This window comes from Rhinopithecus roxellana, chromosome 20, assembly GCF_007565055.1.
Source record: "Rhinopithecus roxellana isolate Shanxi Qingling chromosome 20, ASM756505v1, whole genome shotgun sequence".
Taxonomy (NCBI): Eukaryota; Metazoa; Chordata; class Mammalia; order Primates; family Cercopithecidae; genus Rhinopithecus; species Rhinopithecus roxellana.
This window is the reverse complement of record NC_044568.1, coordinates 40,840,914-40,862,879: the sequence shown is the minus strand read 5'-3', so window position 1 is coordinate 40,862,879 and position 21,966 is coordinate 40,840,914. Positions and strand designations below refer to the sequence as shown.

The 21,966-nt window shown below is 46.5% G+C and overlaps 1 protein-coding gene across 7 annotated transcripts in view; it reads right to left on the bottom strand.

Annotated features, from left to right (window-relative positions):
- Positions 1-19,047, bottom strand: part of CNOT1 (CCR4-NOT transcription complex subunit 1) — a 112,607-nt gene extending 93,560 nt beyond the window's left edge. For 4 of the 7 annotated variants that reach the window (XM_030924797.1, XM_030924800.1, XM_030924799.1 and 1 more), the window contains exon 1: positions 18,889-19,047. The gene's annotated coding sequence lies outside the window, so the exon portion shown is untranslated. The remainder of the gene's footprint in view (positions 1-18,888) is intronic. The other 3 variants (XM_010378191.2, XM_010378193.2, XM_010378194.2) reach the window with 3 other exon arrangements.
- Between the last annotated feature and the right edge of the window lie 2,919 nt (positions 19,048-21,966).

The window sequence follows — 21,966 nt, the reverse complement described above, 5'->3', positions numbered from 1 at the left end:
TCTAGCCTGGACAACAGAGCAACACACCGTCTCAAAAAAAAAAAAAAAAAAAGACTATCTTCATACATGCAATGGGACACCCACCCAATATGCTTAATGTCCAATTCAAATATAGTTTTACCATACATAAACCACTACCTACTGCAGAGCTGGGGGGAAAAAGGATTATAAAATGGCATTCACATTTTCACTAGAGAACACTATACAATATTACTAATTGTCTATTGAACATTCAAGCTAAAAAGAACCAAGAGCAGCTGTGGTACATAGTTTGCTAAATGTCAACAAAAAAGTGTACTCATGGCACTAAGTTACTAAGTGAAAAGCTGCAGAACTCTTAAATAGCATGATCCCAAATAAGGTCTCGATTAAACAGTAGTTACACAGAAGCTTTCACTTAAAATCCCACTAAAAAAGTCCAGAAATCTACACACCTTCAAAAGTATAACATATGGATGTATTATTTACTGTAGCAGTATCTCTGAGCATGAAAGATGGCTGGCGAGGACTAGGTGACTGGTGAATAAACATCCTGGACAGTGTATATAGTCATGTGTCTTTAAGCACTTGTATATACACTACCTTTTGTTTGTATATACGCACACATATATATAGTTGCTTTTTTGTGAAGATAATAAACTACAAGCCTATGAAAATGGCTATCTGAGCTGGGCAAAGTGGCTCACGGCTGCAATCCCAGCACTTCAGGAGGCCAAGGCAGGCAATCGCCTGAGGTCAGAAGTTTGAGACCAGCCTGGCCAACATGCAGAAACCCCATCACTACTAAAAATACAAAATTAGCTGGGCGTGGCGGCACATGCCTGTAATCCCAGCTACTTAGGAGGCTGAGGCAGGAGAATCGCTTGAACCCAGGAGGTGGAGGTTGCAGTGAGTGGAGATCATGCCATTGTACTCCAGCCTGGGGAACAAGAGTGAAACTCTGTCTCGAAGAGGAAAGAGGAAAGACGAAAGAAGAAAGAGGAAGGAAAAGGAAAGGAGAAAGGAAAGGAGAGGAAAAGAGAGGAAAGGAAAGAAAGGAAAGGAAAGCAAAGCAAAGCAAAGCAAAGCAAAGGGGCTATCTAAAAGGGAATGGGTGAGAAAAAAGGAGAAGAGACAGAAGTCAGAACAAAAATTCAATGATTACATCTTTCATTTTTGGTTTTGATTTATTTCTGAGCCATGTAAATATATTGCATGATTGAAAATTTTAAGAAAAGGCCAGGCGCGGTGGCTCACGCCTGTAATCCCAGCACTTTGGGAGGGTGAGGTGGGTGGATTACCTGAGGCCAGGAGTTCAAGACCAACCTGGCCAACATGGTGAAACCCTGTCTTCTACTAAAAAATACAAAAAAAAATTAGCCAGGTGTGGTGGCAGGCGCCTGTAGTCCCAGCTACTTGGGAGGCTAAAGCATGAGAATCACTTGAACTCAGGCCATGGAGGTTGCAACAAGCCGAGATTATGCCATTTCACTCCAGCCAGGGTGACAGAGAGAGAGACTGTCTCAATTTAAAAAAAGAAAAAGAAAATTTAAAGAAAAATAAACTGGGCCGGGCGCGGTGGCTCACGCCTGTAATCCCAGCTCTCAGGGAGGCAGAGGCGGGAGGATAGCTTGAGCCCAGGAGTTCGAGACCTGCCTGGGTAATACAGCGAGACCCCGTTCTCCACAAAAAGGAAAGAAAAAAAAAAAAAAGACAAGAAAAATAAACTAAACCAAATAAACCTGAGTATCCAATCTGTATTACAAAACACAGTGAACCAGGAACGGTGGCTCACAATGTAATCCCAGTACTATGGGAAACCAAAGCAGGCAGATAACTTGAGGTCATGAATTTGAGATCACCCTGGCCAACACGGTGAAACCCTGCCTCTACTAAAAATACAAAAAATTAGCCGGGCATAGTGTCACATGCCTATAATACCAGCTACTAGGGAGGCTGAAAATTGTTGAGCCTGGGAGGTTGAGGCTGCAGTGAGCCGAGATCGCATCACTGCACTCCAGCCTGGGTGATGTAGTGAGACTCTGTCTCAAAAAAATAAAATAAAATAAGAATTAAAAATAGAATTATCATTTGATCCAGCAATCCCACTACTGGGTATCTGTCCAGAGGAAAATAAGTTATTATACAAAAAAGATACCTGCACACACGTTTATAGCAGCACAATTCGCAATTGCAAAACATGGAACCAATCCAAATGCCCATCCATCAACGAGTGGATAAACAACAACGGAGTAGTACTCAGTCATAAAAAGGAATGAATTAATGGCATTCGCAGCGACCTGGATGAGACTGGAGACTATTATTCTAAGCGAAGTAACTCAGGAATGGAAAACCAAACGTCGTATGTTCTCACTCATAAGTGGAAGCTAAGCTATGAGGATGCAAAAGCGTAAGAATGACACAATAGACCTTGGGGATTCAGGGGGAAAGTGTGGAAAGGGGATGAGGAATAAAAGACTACAAAGTGGGTACAGTATACACTGCTCAGGTGATGGGTTCACCAAATTCTCACAAATCACCACTAAAGCACTTACTCGCCAGGTGCAGTGGCTCACGCCTGTAATCCCAGCACTTGAGGAGGCCGAAGCGGGTGGATCACGAGGTCAGGAGTTCGAGACCAGCCTGACCAACATGGTGACAAACTCCATCACTACTAAAAACACAAAAATTAGTCGGGTGTGGTGGCACATGCCTATAATCCCAGCTACTTGGGAGGCTGAGGCAGGAGAATCGCTTGAACCTGGGAGGGGGAGGTTGCAGTGAGCCAAGATCTTGCCACTGCATTCCAGCCTGGGTGACAGAGAGAGACTCTTTCTCAAAAACAAACAAACAAACAAACAAAAACTTACTCATGTAACCCACACCACCTGTCCCCCAATAACCTACGGAAATAAAAATTTTGGAGGGGTGGGAGAGTTTTGAGCTTGTCGCCCAGGCTGAAGTGCAATGGCGTGATCATGGCTCATGCAGCCTTGCTCTCTTAGGCTCAAGTGATCCTCCCGCCTTAGCCTCCCAAGTAGCTGGGACTACAGGTACATGCCACCATGCCTGGCTACTTATTTTATTTTTTTGCAGACATGGGGTCTCACTTTGTTGCCCAGGCTGGTCTGGAACTCCTGAGCTCAAGTAATCCTCCTACCTCAGCCACCCAAAGTGTTGGGATTATAGGCATGAACTATTTGGCCAGAAAACATTTTTAATTGGAAAACTGTACTATTCCCATTCCTTCTTTTATCATGAAGGAATATCCTTCTGGGATCACTTAGGGTGAGATATATATATATATATAAATATAATACATTAACATATTACTAATAAACATACAAATACATTATTATCTACTAAAGTGAGCATTCCTAGCAACTCAAACATTTGAGCCCTAACTATACGCTATGTACTCACTTTAGGTATTACAGAATACACAAAAGGAAACATTGACCAAGAGGCTTAATGTAATAAATACAGACTTTACTATAATGCTATTCAACTAAGGCAGCTATGTATAAGAACTGGAAAGGGGGAGAGAGGGTAATATTTAAAATGCTGATTCCTGGTTGGGCAACGTGGGCAAGGAGGCTCACGCCTGTAATTCCAACACTTCAGGAGGCCGAGACAGGTGAATCACTTGAAGTCAGGAGTTCAAGACCGGCCTTGCCAACATGGCAAAACCCCATCTCTACTAAAAATATAAAAAACTAGCCAGGCATGGTGGTACATACCTGTAACCCCAGGAGGTGGGGGGTTGCAGTGAGATGAGATCGCACCAATGCACTCCAGCCTGGGCGACAGAGCAAGACTCTGCCTCAATAAAGAAATAAATAGGCGAGGCGCGGTGGCTCACGCCTGTAATCACACCACTTTGGGAGGCCGAGGTGGGTGGATCGCTTGAGGTCAGGAGATTGAGATCATCCTTGCTAACATGGTGAAATTCTATCTCTGCTAAAAATATGAAAAATTAGCCGGGCATGGTGGCAGGCGCCTGTAGTCCCAGCTACTTGGGAGGCTGAGGCAGGAGAATCGCTTAAACCCGGGAGGCGGAGGTTGCAGTGATCCGAGATCGCACCACTGCACTCCAGCCTGCACAACAGAGCGAGACTCGGTCTCTAAATAAATAAATAAAATGCTGACTCCTAAGCACCACCCAAGACCAAGAAAGTCAACACTGCTGGAGAAAGGGAGTACAGGCTGTTTTAAACTCCCCAGTCAGGCTGAGCATGATGACTCACGCCTGTAATCCTACCGCTTTGGGAGGCCAAGGTGGGTGAATTGCCTGAGCTCAGGAGTTGGAGACCAGCCTGGGCAATATAGTGAAACCCTGTCTCTACTAAAATACAAAAAGTTAGCCGGGCGTGACAGCGTACACCTGTAGTCCCAGCTACTAGGGAGGCTGAGGCAGGAGAACTGCTTGAACCCAGGAGGCACAGGTTACAGTGAGCCGAGATCACACCACTGTACTCCAGCCTGGGCAACAGAGCGAGACTCCATCTCCAAAAATAAATAAATAAATAAAATAAACTCCCCAGTCAATTCCTGAGAACCACTGACCTAAGGAGCAGTGTCAGGTTCTTCCTTGCTAACAGGTTTTAGAAATATTTAAGAAGCCGGGGGCGGTGGCTCACACCTGTAATCCCAGCACTTCGGGAGGCCAAGGCGGGCAGATCACGAGGTCAGGAGATTGAGACCACGGTGAAACCCTGTCTCTACTAAAAATACAAAAAATTAGCCGGGCACGGTGGTAGGCACCTGTAGTCCCAGCTACTCGGGAGGCTGAGGCAGAAGAATTGCACGAACCTGGGAGGTGGAGCTTGCAGTTAGCCGAGATCACACCACCACACTCCAGCCTGGGTGACAGAGGAGACTCCATCTCAGAAAAAAAAAAAAAAAACAAGAGGGCCGGGCGCGGTGGCTCAAGCCTGTAATCCCAGCACCTTGGGAGGCCGAGACGGGTGGATCACGAGGTCAGGAGATCGAGACCATCCTGGCTAACACCGTGAAACCCCGTCTCTACTAAAAAAAAAAAAAAAAATACAAAAAACTAGCCGGGCGAGGTGGCAGGCGCCTGTAGTCCCAGCTACTCGGGAGGCTGAGACAGGAGAATGGCGTAAACCCGGGAGGTGGAGCTTGCAGTGAGCTGAGATCCGGCCACTGCACTCCAGCCTGGGCCATAGAGCGAGACTCCATCTCAAAAAAAAAAATAAATAAAAGAAACATTTAAGAAAAGGATACTGTAGTTTGATGCAATCTCTTCTTTGAGGACAAGGAATGCCCCTCACACCTCCTTTTTCTCCCCTTAACTCCTTCCAACTGGACCAAAGACATCTATTTGTTTGTTTTTTCCTTTAACAGAGGTGGTCTTGCTCTGTTATCCAGGCTAGAGTCTAGTGGTGTGACCACACCTCGCTATCAACCTCAAACTTCTAGACTCAAGTGATCCTCCCACTTGAGCCTCCCAAGTAGCTGGACCTACAAGAACGTGCCACCATGCCACGCTGCAAAGACATCGATGTAAAGGCAGTTTGGTTTCCCACAGCACTGATGCCAGCAACGTTCTACCACCTACCTTGCTCTACATTTAAATATCAGGCACTTTAAAAAGACAAGTAGGCAAGACCCAAGGCTATCCGTTTATTGAACTGCCAACTTCCAATACTAAAAAAAAATGCAGAATACTTACACCAACTGATAACCAAGTTTGACCTCGAAAATTCTTTACTTCCAAAGAAGCATTCTGACCTAAAATAGGTCAATCTGAGCCTTGTCTTTTTTTCACTCTCTTTCTGCAATCATGAAAACATTCTACATCGGACAGGCGCGGTAGCTCATGCCTGTAATCTCAGCACTTTGGGAGGCCAAGGTGGATGGATCACCTGAGGTCACGAGTTCAAGACCAGCCTGGCCAATACAGCAAAACCCCATCTCTACTAAAAGTACAAAAATTGGCCAGGCATGGTGGCACGCACCTGTAATCCCAGCTACTCAGGAGGCTAAGGCAGGAGAATAGCTTGAACCCAGGAGGTGGAGGTTGCAGTGAGCCAAGATCGTGCCACTGCACTCCAGCCCGGGCGACAAGAGCAAAACTTCTATGGAAGGCTGATTATACACTTACTGATATTAACTACTTCTCCAAGAGGCAAAGATTCTAGATTTATGAGGCAGTTCCAAAAGGTTGATTCACTTATTAAAATCTCAGTTATAACTATTGTGTACATAATAGGATAATTTATGCAAGTATAACAAATACTAAGTAGAATTGGTCTAAGCATTTTACGTGTTTATTTAATCCTCACAACTCAAGGGTTGACATTATTACCCCAACTTTACAGATAAGGAATAGTTTAACTTTCAGATAACAAGCAGTATAATTTTGAAGATATTGAGCAGTAGAGGTAAGTTTTTGTTTGTTTGTTTTTGTTTTTGAGACTCGCTGTGTCACCCAGGCTGGAGTGCAGTGGCATGATCTTGGCTCACTGCAACCTCCCCCTCCCAGGTTCAAGTGATTCTCCTGCCTCAGCCTCCTAAGTAGCTGGGATTACAGGCGTGCACCAACACGCCCGGCTAATTTTTTTTTTATTTTCAGTAGAGATGGGGTTTCACCATGTTGGCCACGCGGGTCTTGAACTCCTGACCCCATGATCTGCCCACCTCAGGCTCCCAAAGTGCTGGGACTGCAGGCTTGAGCCACCACGTCTGGCCTAGAGCTAAGTTTTAAAAAAAAAAAAAAAAAAGGAAAAAATCCTCGTATTCTAGTTTCAAAATCAATTTGTACAAGTCTAAATAATTGTTTTAATACCAATTCCTGCTATCAGTAAGCATCTCCACCCTCACAGAAGAGCTTTAGGCCCCTAAACCATCTGTATTGTATCTCTGCACTGAATACTTAGGAGTCACCTTTTAATTCATTACTTTTTCTCCAGGCAATGACCAATTCTTTAAAAACTATCAACTGAAAGCCTAAATATCCATCAAAAGGGCGCTGATTAAGTACATCATAAAATGGCATACTACGTAATAACTAAAAAAGGGACCCGGCCGGGAGCGGTGGCTCACGCCAGCACTTTGGGAGGCCGAGGTGGGCGGATCACGAGGTCAGGCGATCGAGACCATCCTGGCTAACGTGGCGAAACCCCATCTCTATTAAAAATACAAAAAAAATTAGCCGGGCCTGGTGGCAGGCGTCTGTAGTCCCAGCTACTCAGGAGGCTGAGGCAGAAGAATGGCCTGAACCCAGGAGGGGGAGCTTGTAGTGAGCCCAGATTGCAGCACTGCACTCCAGCCTGGGCAAAAAAGCGAGACTCTGTCTCAAAAAAAAAAATAAAAAAGAGAGAGATCCATAAATAATAGAAATTATCTATTGAGGGGAAAAAATCAGTCACATAACAGTGGTCTATTTAGATTATGTTCTTATATACACAAAGTATCTAATAAGAATAACTTCTGAAAAGTTACATAGTTGAGAAAGGAACTGAATTTTTTTTTCAAAGTAGAAAATTAACTCTCAAAACCAAAAAATATTACAGCAGAAGCTTTGTATATTCCAAGACTCTCTATGCAAAATCCCAACCAATGGAAGCCATTCACCTCACTCACTGTAGAAAAGAGGTAACACAGATGGCCTGAGCCTGCTGTCCTTAGAAGGGCTTGCATAGTTGGCCCTTGACTGGTCTCTGATAACTTTCAGAAGAGTTCCCAGTGGCCTGAGCTGGGCTCACTGTGGCCTCTACCTCCCAGGCTCAAGTGATCTCCTGCCTCAGCTTCCAGAGTAGCTGGGACCACAGGCGTAAGCCACTACGTCTGACTAATTTTTTGTATTTTAACTAGAGACAGGATTTCACCATGTTGGCCAGGCTGGTCTTGAACGCCTGGCCTCAAATGATCTGCCTGCCACAGTCTCCTAAAGTGCTGGTCAGCCACAGCAGCGGACCTGTATCCTTTGCTATTTAAAAAAAAAAAAAAAAATCATGGCCCTGGGCTGTCTGTCCTCCTAGTGAACTACCAAACCTGCAGGTGGACTTGGGGACTGCCCCCAACACTCTCGCCCAGCTAGTGGCAGAGATGACATAAATATCTTCTGGAGGGCCGGGCACGGTGGCTCAAGCTTGTAATCCCAGCACTTTGGGAGGCTGAGACGGGCGGATCACAAGGTCAGGAGATCGAGACTATCCTGGCTAACACGGTGAAACCCCATCTCTACTAAAAAATACAAAAAACTAGCCAGGCGAGGTGGCGGGCGCTTGTAGTCCCAGCTACTCGGGAGGCTGAGGCAGAATGGCGTAAACCCGGGAGGCGGAGCTTGCAGTGAGCGGAGATCAGGCCACTGCACTCCAGCCTGGGTGACAGAGCAAGACTCCGTCTCAAAAAAAAAAAAAAAAAAAAATCTTCTGGAGGTAAATGGGACCCAAATTGTGGATTTCCTGTCTAGCACATGGAGAATCCATTTAAGAATTTTGAATCTTATCACGAAAATGATCTGGGAAGCTATTTCGATTGGTTTGGGTCTGTTTTAGTTAACAGGGTGATGCAGAGATGGACTGCAAACTGTTTCCTCTTCCTGGCTAAAGAATTAGAATACATTTCTCAGCTTCTCTTGCACTGGTTTGGCTGCAAGACTTAGTTCCTAACCCACAAAATATACACCAAATATGGTATGTGGCACTTTCAGACCTAGCTCATAAAACCTCACTCATGATTCTCTCGTTTTTCACTATCTGCTCAATGAATAAGCTCCAAGACCTAGAGGAGGAAGATGTCACGAGATGACAGATGAAGGCAGAGTTCTTGAGTTATTGCAAAGGATCCTCAATGAAACATCCTCAATGAAATTTGCACAAACATCCTCAACGAAAATTATTTGAGGAAGAAATAACATTTTTACTCTGTTAAGCTGCCGTTATCTTGGATATGTTTTAGGCCTGTTTTGCCTAACAACAGACAAAATGATCAAATGAACATTTTTAGAAGTTACTCTTGATGATGAGAAATACCAAGAAAGGGCCGGGCGCGGTGGCTCAAGCCTGTAATCCCAGCACTTTGGGAGGCCGAGACGGGCGGATCACGAGGTCAGGAGATCGAGACCATCCTGGCTAACATGGTGAAACCCCGTCTCTACTAAAAATAGAAAAAACTAGCCGGGCGAGGTGGCGGGCGCCTGTAGTCCCAGCTACTCAGGAGGCTGAGGCAGGAGAATGGCGTGAACCCGGGAGGCGGAGCTTGCAGTGAGCCGAGATTGCGCCACTGCACTCCAGTCTGGGCGACAGAGCGAGACTCCGCCTCAAAAAAAAAAAAAAAAAAAAGAGAAATACCAAGAAAGGAAAGATAAGGTCACAGGAAAGCCATGAACATGGAAGGAAAAGAGAAGCGAATGTACTCAAGAAACAGCAGGCCAGACACAGTAGCTTACATCTCTAATCCCAGCGCTTTGGGAGGCCAAGAAGGGAAGACGGCTTGGGGCCAGGAGTTCAAGACCAGCCTAGGCAACATAGAATAACCCCATTTCTACTTTTTTTTTTTTTTTTTTAATTAGCAGGGTGCAGTGGCAAATGCCTGTAGCCCTAGCTACTAAAGAGGCTAAAGGGGGAGGACTGTTTGAGCCCAAGTGTCCGAGCTTGCAGTGAGCTGTGATCAGGCCACTGTCCTCCAGCCTGGATGACAGAGCAAGACACTGACTCTACCAAAAAAACAAAAAATAAGAAATTGCAAGGACTCTTGTTTTTTTTGTTTGTTTTTTTCAGAGTCTCACTCTGTTGCCCAGGATGGAGTGCAGTGGCATGATGTCAGCTCACTGCAACCTCCGCCTCCTATGTTCAAGCAATTCTCTGCCTCAGCCTCCCAAGTAACTGGGATTATAGGCGCCTGCCACCACTCCCGGCTAATTTTTATATTTTTAGTGGAGACAGGGTTTCAACATCTTGGCCAGGTTGGCCTTGAACTCCTGACCTAGTGATCCGCCTGCCTCAGCCTCCCAAAGTACTGGGATTACAGGAGTGAGCCACCGCACCTTGCCGAGTTTTGCATTTTCTTTTTTTTTTTTTTTTTTGAGACGGAGTCTCACTCTGTCACCCAGGCTGGAGTGCAGTGGCCGGATCTCAGATCACTACAAGCTCCGCCTCCCGGGTTCACGCCATTCTCCTGCCTCAGCCTCCCAGGTAGCTGGGACTACCTCGCCCGGCTAGTTTTTTGTAGTTTTTAGTAGAGACGGGGTTTCACCGTGTTAGCCAGGATGGTCTCAATCTCCTGACCTCGTGATCCGCCCGTCTCGGCCTCCCAAAGTGCTGGGATTACAGGCTTGAGCCACCGCACCCGGCCAAGTTTTGCATTTTCATAGTGAGGCAATGACAAATTCCAATCTTGTTTCCAGTCCTCCAAAAAACTGCTGGGAAAAAAACCTTATTTGCTTTGGTCACAACTAAGAAAACTCTAAATAAAAGGTTGGGGGTAAAGAAAGATCTCCCTAATCAATTCAAGGAATTGCCAAGATGTAAACAGTTAAGTCTGTAGACTACCAGAATTAGTCATGATATTCTAAAATCCAATGCACAAATGAAACTAAAATCCTGACCTACATAATGAACCACCAATGATAGATCTTTTCCTCTCAAATGTTACTCGCTCATTCAAGCAGTATGAAAAAAAGGAAAACCAAAGACTACTGATTTCCAAGAATGCTATATTCTATCAATTTACCCAACTGTAATAAATGAAGCACTATTCAATTACAGTTCAACTGTATGTATGCACTGGGGAAAGGGAGACTCCTTACTCACTATAAAACAGAAAACTTAAAAAGGCAGTGTAGGGTGTACATAAGTGAAACTGCACAAGGATGGCAAAAAATCAATTTTGCTTAAGGAAATTAGGGATTTATAGACAGTACATCTGAGTTTGGACCAGAATGATAAAGTTTTGGTAGAGATGACATTCCAGATGTAAAAAGACAAAGAGGCTGGGTGCGGTGGCTCACACCTGTAATCCCAACACTTTGGGAGGCCAAGGTGGGCAGATGACCTGAGGTCAGGGGTTCTGGACCAGCCTGGCCAACATGACGAAACCAAAAATTAGCCAGGTGTGCTGTGGCAGGCGCCTGTTATCCCAGCTACTTGGCGGGGGATAAGGCAGGAGAATCGCTTGAACCCAGAAGGAGGTGCTTGTATGGCAGTGAACCAAGATCGCAACACTACATTCCAGCCTGGGTGACACAGCAAAGACTCCATCTCATTTAAAGAAAACAAAAAAAGGACAAAGATATATTTGGGGACTACCGCTTAACAGTCTTTTCACTATAACACAACACAGTAGTACCACAGGGAAGGAGGAATCAACACTTATAACTCCAGATGAAGGCATTAGAATGACTTCTGAACAAAGAAAGGATATTTTCAAAGCAATGATTTAGGTGGAATCTTGGCAGAAATATAAAAAATTAACTGCATTCCTAGAATCTTTTACAATCAGACTATCCACATATTATTCATGAAATAAACCCAAAAATAACGATAAAGAAACTACAATGGAGATTAGTTAGAAAGTTACTTCAAAAAAGACAAAAGAGCCTGAAACTAGACAAAAGGATAACTCTTTTTTTTTTTTTTTTTTTGAGACAGAGTCTGTCACCCAGGCTGAGGTGCAATGATCATGGCCCACTGCAGCCTCGACCTCCCCAGGCTCAGGTGATCCTCCCACCTCAGGTTTTGTATTTTTAGAAAAGATGGGGTTTCCCATCTCTAGGGTTGTTTGTCCAGGGTGGTCTGAAACTCCTGGGCTTAAGTGATTTGTACACCTCTGCCTCCCAAAAGTGTTAGTATTGCAGGTGTGAGCCACTGCACTGGCCCAGCTAACTATTCTTTGTTTTTGTTTTTTTGAGACAGAGTCTGGCTCTGTCGCCCGGGGCTGGAGTGCAGTGGCCGGATCTCAGCTCACTGCAAGCTCCGCCTCCCGGGTTCACGCCATTCTCCTGCCTCAATCTCCCGAGTAGCTGGGACTACAGGCGCCTGCCACCTCGCCCGGCTAGTTTTTTGTATTTTTTAGTAGAGACGGGGTTTCACCGGGTTAGCCAGGATGGTCTCGATCTCCTGACCTCGTGATCCGCCCGTCTCGGCCTCCCAAAGTGCTGGGATTACAGACTTGAGCCACCGCGCCCGGCCTTGTTTTTGTTTTTTAAGACAGAGTTTCACTCTTGTTGCCCTGGCTGGAGTGCAATGGCGCAATCTCAGCTCACTGCAACCTCCATCTCCCGAGTTTAAGCAATTCTCCCGCCTCAGCCTCCCAAGTAGCTGGGAATACAGGCATGCACCACCATGCCCGGCTAATTTTTTGTATTTAGTAGAGATGGGGTTTCACCATGTTGGTTAGGCTCATCTCGAACTCTGGACCTCAGGTGATCCACCTGTCTTCGCCTCCCAAAGTGCTGGGATTACAGGCATGAGCCACTGCGCCCAGCCTGTTTTTTTTTTGAGACAGAGTTTTGCTCTTGTTGCCTAGGCTGGAGTGCAATGGCTCGATCTCGGCTCACCACAACCTCCACTTCCCAGGGTCAAGTGATTCTCCCGCCTCAGCCTCCTGAGTAGCTGGGATTACAGGCATGCGCCACCACGCCCAGCTAATTTTGTATTTTTAGTAGAGATGGGGTTTCTCCATGTTGGTCAGGCTGGTCTCAAACTCCTGACCTCAGCGGATCTGCCCGCCTCGGCCTCCCAAAGTGTTAGGATTACAGGTGTGAGTCACCACGCCTGGCAACTATTATTGTTAGCAAAACCAGGCCCTATATTTTGTCCAAATCCACAGCCTATACAACATCAAGAGTGAATTTCAATGTAAACTAGAGACTTTGGATGATAATGATTTATCTGTGTAGGTTCATCAATTATAAGAAATGTACCACGTGGCCGGGCGCGGTGGCTCAAGCCTGTAATCCCAGCACTTTGGGAGGCTGAGGTGGGTCAATCACTTGAGGTCAAGAATTCGAGACCAGCCTGGCAAACATGATGAAACCCCGTCTCTATCAAAAATATAAAAAATTAGCCAGGTGTGGTGGCGCATGCCTATAATCCCAGCTACTTGGAAGGCCGAGGCAGGAGAATCGCTTGAACTAGAGTGGCAGAGGTTGCAGTGAGCCTAGATCATGCCACTGCACTCCAGCCTGGGCGACATGCCAAGACTCTAGCTCAAAAAAAAAAAAAACCGAAGTCTTTCCCAGAGTTCTAAATTACATAAGCCACTCTAGCAAGTTAATTGAACAAAAAAAGGTGTACTTAGAAACTCAATTTATAGTCAGTTGGTCAGAAACACAGGTAAAACAACCTGGGGCTTCAGATTAGCATTGGAAGTGGGGGACTGTCTATGGGACTTGAGCCTTCAACCTGTAGGATCTGATGCTATCTTCAGGTACACCGTGTCAGAATCATACTGAATTAGAGGATACCCATGTGGTGTCCATTGCTGAATAGCTTGTTTGATGTGCAGGGGAAAACCCCACGCATCTGGTGTTGTGAGAATATACTGGAAGAAAAAGTTTGTATCTATATTCTCAGAATCAACAAAAAATTATCCTAACACGGTTGAACATGGTATTCAACATTTTAGGAATTTTCCTGTAACAACTGTAACACAATTAAGCAACAGGTACCCTGGAGGTTAATGCTGTGTTTTCCAGAATTAAAGACATAAATGCATTTCTTAAATATATGCACTATATTCCTTTAAATCACTGCCAGGTGTGGTGGCTAACGCCTGTAATCCCAGCACTTTGGGAGGCCGAGGTGAGTGGATCACAATGTCAGGAATTTGAGACCAGCCTGACCAACATGGTAAACCACATCTCTACCAAAAATACAAAAAGTACTGGGCCGTGGCCAGGCACGATGGCTCAAGCCTGTAATCCCAGCACTTTGGGAGGCCGGGGCAGGCGGATCACGAGGTCAGGAGAGGGAGACCATCCCGGCTAACACGGTGAAACCCCGTCTCTACTAAAAAATACAAAAAACTAGCCGGGTGAGGTGGCGGGTGCCTGTAGTCCCAGCTACTTGGGAGGCTGAGACAGGAGAATGGCGTAAACCCGGGAGGAGGAGCTTGCAGTGAGCTGAGATCCAGCCACTGCACTCCAGCCTGGGCAACAGAGCAAGACTCTGTCTCAAAAAAAAAAAAAAAAAATTATCTGGCCATGATAGAACACGCCTATAATCCCAGCTACTCAGGAGGTTGAGGGAGGAGAATCACTTGAACCTAGGAGGCAGAGGTTGCAGTGAGCCAAGATCACACCACTGCAGTCCAGCCTGGGCAACAGAGCGAGACTCCGTATTAACAAACAAAAAACTCAACAAAGGGCTTCATATTAAGTCTACACCTCTAATTACTGCCTTCTCAAACTATGCTTTCCAGTGAACAATGCTTTACTTGGTTTGCTACATTCTTGCAAATTTGAGTGAAAAGTACACTTAAAACAAAAAAAGTATCATAGGCCAGTATGGTGGCTCACATCTGTAATCACAGCACTCTGGGAGATCTTGGTGGACATATCGCTTGAAGCCAGGAGTTCCAGACCCGCCTGGAAAACACGGTGAAACCTCATCTCTAACAAAAAAATACAAAAATTAGGCCAGGTGCGGTGGCTCACACCTGTAATCCCAGAACTTTGGGAAGCTGAGGCAGGTAGATCACTTGAGGTCAAGAGTTCAAGACCAGACCAGCCAACATGGTAAAACCCCATCTCTACTAAAACTACAAGCCAGTGCAGTGGCTCACGCCTATAATCCCAGCACTTTGGGAGGCTGAGGCAGGTGGACCACCTGAGGTAAGGAGTTCGAGACCACCCTGACTAACGTGGTGAAATCCTGTCTCTACTAAATACAAAAAATTAGCCTGGCACGGTGGCGTGCGCCTGTAATCCCAGCTACTCGGGAGGCTGAGGCAGAAGAATCCCTTGAATCCAGGAGCCAGAGGGTGCAGTGAGCAGAGATCGCACCACTGCACTCCAGCCTGGGCAACAAGAGCAAAACCCCGTTCTAAAAAAACATATATATATATAATTAGCCAGGCATGATGGCGCGCACCTGTAATCCCAGCTACTTGGGACGCTGAGGCAGGAGAATCACTTCAACCCGGGAGGCAGAAGTTGCAGCAAGCCAAGATCGCACCACTGCACTGCAGCCTGGGGGAGAAGAGCAAAACACTGTCTCAAAAAAAAAAAAGAAAAAAATTTTTGACACGTGTGGTAGCATGCACCTGTAGTCCCAGCTACTCAGGGGCTGAGGTGGGAGAATCACCTGAGACCAGAATATCAAGGCTGCAGTGGGCAGTGATTGTGCCGCTGCACTCCAGCCTAGGCATTGAAGTGAAACCCTGTCTCAGAAAAAAAAAAAAAAAAAAAACTATTGTATACACTGGGGGGCAGAAGGTTTTGAGCCCCTTTTAACTTTCAAAGATTCATCTTTAGAATTGTGAGCAAACAGAAAAGGAATTGCTAGATTCTTCTATATATAGAGTCACTCAATGGGATGCCATTTTGAAACTTCACAGCAGGAAGTTTAGTTTGGTCAGAGGGTCATTAAAGAAATGCCTCAGTTAATATACACAGCTTGAAAGTCTTTTTTTAAATAAAAGTATATACCAAGTTCATGCTGGGCGCTATGGCTCACGCCTGTAATCCCAGCACTTTGGGGGACCAAGGCAGGTGGATCCCCTGAGGTCAGGAGTTCGAGATCAGCCTGGCCAACACGTTGAAGCCTCTTCTCTACTAAAAATACAAAAACTAGCTGGCCATGGTGATGGGCGCCTGTAATCCAGCTACTCAGGAGGCCAAAACAGGAGAATCGCTTGAACCTGGGAGGTGAGGGTTGCAATGAGCAAAGATCCCACATTGCAGTCCAGCCTGGACTACAGAGCGAGATTGCGTTTCAAAAAAAAAAAAAGATATACCAAGTTCATAAAATACAGCATTTCAAAATGGCAGACTTCTCTTTTTATTAATCTGGGACAAAATATTCATAACAAATATTTTGCAAAAAATTAATTTTTTAAAACTTAATTTTCCTTTTTGTAAAGACAGGGTCTCACTATATTGCCCAGGCTGGTCTCTAACTCCTAGTCTCAAGCATCCTCCTCCCTCATCCTCCCAAAAAGCTAGGATACAGGCTTGAGCCACTTGCCTGGGCCAAAAAAATTAGTCTCAAAATATGACAGCATTCAATCCGAATTATTGTGGACCAATTCCACTCTCTGGCACTGGGTACCGAAGACCTGTTACTTCACAGAAAGAAATAATTAAGTTCATAAATTTAAACTGGTTAAAAAGAAAGCTTCTCGGCTGAGCACAGTGGCTCATATCTGTAATCCCAGCACTTTGGGAGGATGAGGCGGGCGGTTCACGAGGTTAAGAGTTCAAGACCATCCTGGCCAACACGGTGAAACCCCATCTCTATTAAAATACAAAAATTAGCTGGGCGTGGTGGCGGGCGCCAGTAATCCCAGCTACTCGGGGGGCCAAGGCAGGAGAATTGCCTGAACCCTGGAGGCAGAGGTTGCAGTGAACCGAGATTGCGCGCCACTGCACTCCAGCCTGGCGACAGAGCGAGCCTCCATCTCAAAAAAAAAAAAAGTTTCTCATAACCAGATCAGAATCTATCCAAAAACATACTCAGAAAAAGTAAAATGCAACATAATTTGAAATCAGACTTTAAAGCATGTTTTGAAAAGATGGCAAGCATTTCCATTTGTTTTCATAGTTTTTTTTAATGACTTGACTCCAAATAAGAAGGATGTCTTATTACTTAGCTTGACAACATTTATGTTAAAGAGACTAGGATCTAAACCCCCAGGAGAAATTCAGAAACTGGAAAAAAAGAAAATGAACCCAGGGTGGTAAAAGCTGGGAACCAAAAAGAATGTATTTCAATTCTTTTCCACCATAATGTCACAAAACTGTATCTTAAAACTTCTAAGATTAAAATCTTAGGTAAGAAAAGGAAATATTTTCAGTTACAAATAGACATGTCTTTGCGCCTTGATTCTAGACTTTTTTTTTTTTTTTTTTGAGACAGAGCCTCCCTGTCCCCCAGGCTGGAGTGCAGTGGCTCTGTCTCAGCTCACTGCAACCTGCACCTCCCGGGTTCAAGCGATTCTCCCGCCTCAGCCTCCCAAGTAGCTGGGATTACAGGCACCTGCCACCACGCCGGGCTAATTTTTGTATTTCTAGTAGAGACGAGGTTTCACCATGTTGGCCAGGCTGGTCTCGAACTCCGGACCTCTGGTGATTCACCAACCTCGGCCTCCCTAAGTACTGGGACTACAGGCGTGAGCCATCGCGACCAGTCGATTCTAGACTTGTTTCCACTATGACTTGGGGACTCACACTTGTTGAAAAGGGACCAACTCCCCAAACTAGTTTTATCAACATGCTACCATTTCACTGAAAACACAGGTGGTCACCTAAAACCATGTATCATCAATGCACGTTTTCCTTAGACAAGGTAACAATTTGCAGTGTCCTAAGACATAATTATTTAAACTGTTACCACATGTCTTCTTAATAGCTAAAATACTCTGCTGCCAATCTCTAAAAGGGTAGGAATGCCAACCTGGACCGCAGACCACTTAAGTATTAAACCCACGTACCTATACAAAAAAATTGTTCTTAATCTGTTTCATCTTCTTCCTAATTCTTGCCCTCCCTCTTTGTTTTAATCCATATATTCCCTATTCCTATCAAGGAGGCTGTCATAAGGAAAACGTTCGGCATTTTTTCAAACAATATAATTATATTCACTCAAGTATTGACTTAAAAAAAACCCCAAGTAGTCACAGGCGATCGAATTGTAGAGAAATCGGCAGGGTAGGTTAAGCATTGTTGCTCAGTTTTCAGGAAGAAAACAGACCTTAATTGATTAGAGTCCTAAGAAATGTGACATTTAATTGAAGTAACTTCATGGGAAAAGTTTGTCATAAAGTTTATTTTAAATACAACATTTTCAAACACACAGATGTCAAGCATTCTTTTTTAATCTGCAAAGCTCACTCCTCGTGGAGTTAGTATCGGTGAGCCCTCTTGGGTAAATTCCGCAGAGAAGGTGGTACTGAAAAAGTATTATTTGTGTTTGGCCTTAAGTAACTCTACAAGATCTGCAGTGGATCTCATCAGCCTTGAGGCCTACAAGTGTTCAGCTCACTAGCGGGACACTTGTCCTGGGTGAGCAGGGCCACCACTACTGCAGACACCGGACCGAGTAGGTGGGGGCCGACTTCAAAGAAAGTGTGAGCGCCCAGGCGCGCGAGTGGAACAAAACCTGTAGCAAGTAATAAGGAAGTGCTCGCTCCCGCCCGCCCTTCCCATCCGAGGACACCCGAAACCTGGGGGCTTTGACAACGTGCTGGGGGCGTCAGAGAGGGAGAGTGGCAGCTCCGAGTACACGGAGAAGAACTGGAAACGTGCAAAAACTCCAAACACGGTCCCCCTCGCCCGAAGCGCTAGGCCTCGGGAGCCGATACCCACTGCAACCATCCGGGAGCAGAGACAGAAAGAGTAGTTGAGGAGCTCGTGGAGGTCTCAGGAGAGTGCAACCCGCGCGAAGCCAGGCCCAGCGACACGAACTGCCGCCCCCTGAGCCTCCAGGCCAGGGACAGAGACCACCCCGGGTCTCGCCCCGAGCTCTGCCCTCCGCTCCCTGGAGCCTTCTGGCTGGCCTCTAATCTTCAGAGCCTGAAGCCTCCGAGACCCGTGCGGAGAAGAGTCCGCCCTCTCCCGCCTCGTCCCAATTCCCTGTCCCGGCTGCCTCTCACTCCCTGGAGCTCCGGGAAACGCTTCCAGTGGCCCCAGGTCCACCCCTGTTTCTCTTCCCACCGGCACTCGCGTTCCCAAGCTGTCACCGCCACCCTACCGCAGCCCCTAACGCCAGCCCGCCTCACCTCAGGCGGCTCCGGCAGCGCTGGACACAGGAAACTCCTGGGTCCCCGACTCCGGCTCTCCTCAACCCCCTCTTCGGTTAACTCCGCTTGTTTCTCTACAAAATGGCGCCGGAGGTCGCGCGCTCACGTCGCGGCCTTTCCCCTCCCCGTTCCCATTTCATCATTCGCTACCCGCCCGAGGAGGGATGGCCCCAGTGCCAGCCAATGGCCGCGCCCCGCCTGTGGCTCCTAGCCAATCACCGACAGGTGCCCGCGGATTTAAACCAATCACACTCTATCACTTGCAGAAGTCGAGGAAGAAACCAGGCTCCTGCTAGCAACTACCAATCCGGACTGTTACTTCGCGGACTTTGGCCAATTGCCGCTCACCAGGCCCAGGGGACCAGAGTCAGAGCCCTCGCGCCTGCGCTCGAGGCGAGGGCCAATAAAGAGACGCTGATAACTTCGATTTGGGGCTTCACGTACTTTCCACCTGCCCTCGAGAGCTGCGACCAGTAGGGCTTGGCATTGCCTTTGAGGAAAAATAAATTATGGAAGGGGTCGATAACTCGTCGCCACCCTGCGCGGGAACTACTTTGAGTTACAGTGAAACAGCCTTCCTCCACTTTCCTTCCTCTTTCGAAATGTCACGATCCAGCAGACTTCGGGGATTCCCAACCGAAACATTCCCCTCCCCTAGTGTCCCTTTGGCGGGGAACGCCAGCCAGAAAGCAAGCCAGGTTGTGACTAGAGTTGGGGCGCTTTGCATCCTGGGATGTGTAGTCGCGCTCCCCTACCCCGTTCCCATCTCAGAAGTAATGCGACTTCGTCCGTCCCTGGCTGCGACCTAGAAGGAGCAGTGCATGCTGGGGGATGTAGTCAGTCGGTGGCCACCTTGTCCTCGCTTGCTTCGCTTTGGTCGAGGGAACTTTCTGTTTTAGTTCTGCCTATTGAAGAAAGGACACCTTCCAGAGACGCCTTCCAGAGACGTAGGAGACTCAAGTTCTCTTACTGGCTTAAGTCCTAGAAGCCTTCTAAGAAAGGATACCCATGTCCTTTGCTCTCAAGAGAAAAAGCATAGAAACATATTTAGCTGCCGGGCGCGGTGGCTCAAGCCTGTAATCCCAGCACTTTGGGAGGCTGAGACGGGCGGATCACGAGGTCAAGAGATCGAGACCATCCTGGCTAACACGGTGAAACCCCGTCTCTACTTAAAAAATACAAAAAACTAGCCGGGCGAGGTGGCGGGCGCCTGTAGTCCCAGCTACTCGGGAGGCTGAGGCAGGAGAAGGGCGTAAACCCGGGAGGCGGAGCATGCAGTGAGCTGAGATCTGGCCACTGCACTCCAGCCTGGGCGACAGAGCGAGACTCCGTCTCAAAAAAAAAAAAAGAAAAAAAAAAAGAAACATATTTAGCTATGGTTTGTTTCTTATCTATGATAGTTGGTAAGATTTTATACTCACCTGTACCCCAAAGAGAAAGGATTGGGAAGGAAGTGTTGACTGGTTAGCTCTATTACCTTTTGAAATTAAGGCCGGGCACGGTGGCTCACGCTTGTAATCCCAGCACTTTGGGAGGCTGAGGCGGGTGGATCACGAGGTCAGGAGATCCAGACCATCCTGGCTAACAACGGTGAAACCCCATCTCTACTAAAATGCAAAAAAAATAGCCAGGCGTGGTGGCCCAGGCCTGTAATCCCAGCTACTTAGGAAGCGAGGCAGGAGAATCGCTTGAACCCGGGAGGCGTGGGTTGCAATGAGCGGAGATCGCGCCACTGCACTCCAGCCTGAGCAACAGAACGAGACTCTATCTCAAAAAAAAAAAAAAAAAAAAAAAAAAAAACCGCCAGGCGCGGTGGCTCAAGCCTGTAATCCCAGCACTTTGGGAGGCCGAGGCAGGCGGATCACGAGGTCAGGAGATCAAGACCACCCTGGCTAACATGGTGAAACCCCGTCTCTACTTAAAAAAAAAAAAAAAAAAATGGCCAAGCGCGGTGGCTCGCGCCTGTAATCCCAGCACTTTGGGAGGCCGAGACGGGCAGAACACGAGGTCAGGAGATCGAGACCATCCCGGCTAACACGGTGAAACCCCGTCTCTACTAAAATTACAGAAAAATTAGCTGGGCGTAGTGGCGGGCGCCTGTAGTCCCAGCTACTTGGGAGGCTGAGGCAGGAGGATGGTGTGAACCCTGGAGGGGGAGGTTGCAGTGAGCCGAGATCATGCCACTGCACTCCAGCCTGGGCGACTGAGCGAGACTCTGTCTCCAAAAAAAAAAGAAAAAGAAATTCAAACCTATCCCTCTGCTCACCCCTGTCCTCAGGCTAAGCTCAGTAGGTGGTCTCCTGGCCATCTGTCTCATCTTACCTCTGGTGCCCAAAAAAATACTTTAAAAATTATGGTAAGAAACACATGAAATTTACCATCTTAATCATTTTTAAGTGTAGAATACAGTAGTGTTAACTATATGCATATTGTTGTACAACAGATCTCTAGAACTTTTTCATCTTGCAAAACTGGAACTATCTGTTGTTTAACACCTTCCATTTCCCCCTCCCCCTAGTCCCTGGCAATCACCATTCTTCTTTATGTTTCTGAGTTTGATTACTTTAGATACCTCACATAAGTGAAATCATGCAGTATTTGTTTTTATGTGACTGGCCTATTTAACTGAACATAATGTCCTAAAAATACATCTTTTCTTTTTTTTTGTTTTTTCTTTGAGACGGAGTTTTGCTCTTGTTGCCCAGGCTGGAGTGCATGGTGCGATCTCAGCTCACTGCAACCTCCGCCTCCCCGGTTCAAGTGAGACTCTGCCTTAGCCTCCCAAGTACCTGAGATTGCAGGTGCGTGACACCACACCCAGCTAGTTTTTGTATTTTTAGTAGAGACGGGGTTTCACCATCTTGGTCAGGCTGGTCTTGAACTCCTGACCTCAGGTAATCCACCTCGGCCTCCCAAAGTGCTGGGATTACAGGCATGAGCCACCAAGCCCAGCCTAAAAATACTTTTCGACATGTACCTTTCCTTAGTTGGAGGCCAGGTCTTTCAGCATACATTTACTGAGTCCCTCGAGTTTTCAAGCAACTGTGCAAGAGCCAG